Source organism: Haliotis rufescens, unplaced genomic scaffold (genome assembly GCF_023055435.1).
Source record: "Haliotis rufescens isolate VD_foot unplaced genomic scaffold, xgHalRufe1.0.p SCAF_23, whole genome shotgun sequence".
In the NCBI taxonomy this organism is placed as follows: Eukaryota; Metazoa; Mollusca; class Gastropoda; order Lepetellida; family Haliotidae; genus Haliotis; species Haliotis rufescens.
The window spans coordinates 7,112,097-7,116,291 of record NW_025963924.1 but is presented as its reverse complement, the minus strand read 5'-3'; positions in this window follow the sequence as shown (position 1 = coordinate 7,116,291).

Below are 4,195 nucleotides of genomic sequence, written 5' to 3'. Positions count from 1 at the left end.
GTACTGTGGCGTTGTCGCACTATCACCTCGTCGTACTGTGGCGTTATCGCATTATCACCTTGTCGTACTGTGGCGTTGTCGCATTATCACAGTGTCGTACTGTGGCGTTATCGCACTGTCACAATGTCGTATTGTGGCGTTGTCGCATTGTCACATTGTGGTATTGTGGCGTTGTCGCACTATCACCTTGTCGTATTGTGGCGTTGTCGCAATATCACCTTGTCGTACTGTGGCGTTGTCGCACTATTACCTTGTCGTATTGTGGCGTTATCGCACTGTCACAATGTCGTACTGTGGCGTTGTCGCACTATCACCTCGTCGTATTGTGGCGTTGTCGCACTATCACCTTGTCGTACTGTGGCGTTGTCGCATTATCACCTTGTCGTATTGTGGCGTTGTCGCACTATCACCTTGTCGTACTGTGGCGTTATCGCACTGTCACAATGTCGTATTGTGGCGTTATCGCATTATCACCTTGTCGTATTGTGGCGTTGTCGCACTATCACCTTGTCGTACTGTGGCGTTATCGCACTGTTACAATGTCGTATTGTGGCGTTGTCGCATTATCACCTTGTCGTATTGTGGCGTTGTCGCACTATCACCTTGTCGTACTGTGGCGTTATCGCACTGTCACAATGTCGTATTGTGGCGTTGTCGCATTATCACAATGTCGTACTGTTGCGTTGTCGCACTATCACCTTGTTGTACTGTGGCGTTGTCGCACTGTCACAATGTCGTACTGTGGCGTTGTCGTACTATCACCTTGTCGTACTGTGGCGTTGTCGCATTATCACAATGTCGTACTGTGGCGTTGTCGCACTATCACCTTGTCGTACTGTGGCGTTATCGCACTGTCACAATGTCGTACGGTGGCGTTGTCGCACTATCACCTTGTCGTACTGTGGCGTTATCGCACTGTCACATTGACGTATTGTCGCGTTGTCGCGCTGTCGTTTTGTCGTATTGTTTTACTGGTCAAAATTGTTTCGCCAACCGTTAACAATTCACAAATGACGTACCCAGAGGGGTTGGGTTGTTGTTCAGTGTATAACCAAGTGGTTTGTCTAGTCCAGACGCATCTATCAACGTACCTCTACAATACCTCAGTACTAATCACCCCACCTATGTATACCTATCCTGTTTAATTGGCAGGGGGCACGGGTGGCCCAGTCGTCTAAGGCGCCGCGATTCGCTGTGCAGAGTTGCGTCCTTTGGGCACGCCAGAAACCTATGATTGTGGGTTCGAATCCCGGTTCGCCCCGATTATGTTTCTAGGTTTGTCAGCACCATACCCGTGCTCGTTGGTTTCACCGAAGTGGTTAACGTCTGAGACCTGCATCACTTCGGGCTTTCCTCCCACATTAAGCTGACACGCCGCGATATAACTGGAATAATGTTAAAAGCGGCGTTAAACCCAACTCACTCACTCACTCACTGTTTAAATTGGCTCGCTGTCTTATTGGCTTCCCCGTCGTGTTCTCTGTCCATCACGTTGTTACAGTATGATCCTTCTGTTGTCATTATTTAACCTACTCATGTTAACTCCCTCGGTGTTTACGGTAAATAAAGAATTTGTTATCATTTAATTGTGTCTACTTTGTAAACATTACCATTACCATCAAATTTGTTTAGATGGAATTAGAAGTCTCAGCCGACAAAAACGTGAATGTAGTGGGTTGAGCTCAGCAGAACAAGACTAACATTGATGTATCCTAAAACCTAATACGGCAAAACAATAACAACACACGTCAGTCCATGATCCCTGTTTTCGTGTTTCCATGGAGCGGAACTAATAGTTTATAAACCACGCACCCACCTCTTAATAATCCGAGCTCTTATTGGGCGTGGCCAAATGAGATCACGTGGTATAAGTACCAGCTGACATGACACTGTAGCAACAAGAATTGCAGTTAGATCCGCTATCTGTCATAGATCTCCTAAAGCCAAGAGATGCAAAAGCGAAGGCCAAAGTAACTCTATTTCTGAGAGATGGACAGCTACTTGAACGTATATAAACAGAGCAGCCAAAGATAAAAATGAAATTATATCTATATACGAAAATAGAAATTATATCTGTACAAAAACAGAAATCATATCAATACACAAACATAAATTCTATGAATACCAAAATACCTAACCCAAAACAATAGATATGAGTCCCAAAGAGGGACAGGTCAGCCGGAATTGCTAAAGCAGAAGGCGATCTCTGTAACACTTAAAGCAACAACAACAATACTGTATCGTCTTTGAAAGAGAACCAACAGTGTTAGACTCGGACGTATTGCGAGCCTTTGTTTACCAGTTGTGGAGTGAGTGAGTGAGTCAGTGCGAATTTCGTTATTGTCCCACCGAGTATCAAAAGCGGTTGTAAAATCTCGTAATATTTGTGAACCATTAAATGGTATTCTTTGAAAATAACTTGATAATTGTACATTTACACATATGTTTTTAAGTGTTTTCACTGGGATGAGTAGGGGTTTAACGCTTCTTTTAACAGTTTTTACGTTATAACACGTTGTCTTCTTAGTGTGGGAGGAAAGCCCGAAGTGATGCAGGTCTCAGACGTTTACCACTTCGATGAAACCCACCAGCACGGGTATGGTGCTGTCAAACCTAGAAACATAATCGGGGCAAACCGGGATTCGAACCCGTAATCATATATTCAATGCGTATCCCAGGGATGCAACTCTGTACAAATGGGCGAACCCGTGCCTCCTTTCATAAAATAATAATTTCTAATATGACTCTTTGCAAAGACAGCATGAGATTTTATGTATGCATCTGACAATTATGATCTATATAATCTTAGAAGGGACATTTTCGCGTTTAAAAACAAGTCTATACATTTAAGACAATGCAACAACGCGACATATGTTGACTTAACAAAATGTCGCATTGTTGCCTTTCGGTTAAAACAAAAACTATTATTCAAAGCGCCACTATGTGACGACAACGCCACAATTTATCAAAATTTCAGGTTGTCGCATTTTCGCGACGTCACGCTTTGGTTAATTTTAGTCACTTTTTATTGGTTTTGTAACGACGACAGCAACAACAGTAACAACAGAAACAGTGTCCCTTTAAGGATACCATACAAATCGGAAGTGTTTCTCATTTTACAATATTTTCAGTGTCCTTGTTAATCTGCTTTTTATTCGTTAATATATTAATTTAGTTATTTTCTAGAGTTTATAACACAGGTATGCAATATACATTTGACTGTGTCTCCTGTAAATACAGACTGGATTGTCTGGTCCAGACTCGATTATTTACAGTCTGCTGTCATATAGTTGGAATATTGCTGAGTGCAACAACAAACAAACAAACAAACAAAGTAGTAGAAGTAGCCAAACACACGTCATATAAGTGCAATAATCTTGAACGCGACATGAAACCCCTTTTCACCGCACCTCCTGTAAACATATTCAAGGAAGTGACCTTCAGAAGCAAAAATAATAAAACTTGTCCCGTCAAAATAAGCTTACGAAGAATTCCTTCTTTCAATAATCAAAACACCACCCAGATGACCTTACAATGAACCTGTATATGCCTGTGAGGTATTCTTGACGGCCTTTATATTCCCATGAGTAACACCAGTAACAGCGCCTCGGAATATTCGCGTTATACCCGTGATTCCTATATACAGTACATTGATGGGGATGTAGTACTCAATGGATGTTAAAGAAACCTGATTGCGATTAACAGTAACTTCCATTTGATAGTGTGATTGCCCTGTTGTCGGTCAATGGTGATTATACTATATGACAAAATGGTTGAGTGGGCACGATATGGTCTTCATACAATATCGCGGCGACACTGGTCAAGCTTCACGTCCGCTGTCCACCAGAACGGTCACAGTGAAAAGACCACCTGTTTACACCAAATTCAGTACCTATTCAAGGATATTAGCAGTGTTCGAAATACCTGCCTGCCCGACCGTCCGAGACGGGTTGATTTCAACTCGGGCTGCCAGATTTTCAAATCCCCCTGCCCGACGGTCGGGTTATATTTCATATGTGACAATATTCTAAATATTTCCCGATGATAATCATTAATTCACATGTAAAGATGAATGATAAAATGTAACCAAAAAGAAACCCCGTTAGCTTATCCTGAGAAACATATGATTATAGTGGGCAGGCAGGTTTTGGTCAGGGCTGGCAAGTATTTCAGCTAGCCAGTCCTGTGGTCTGGC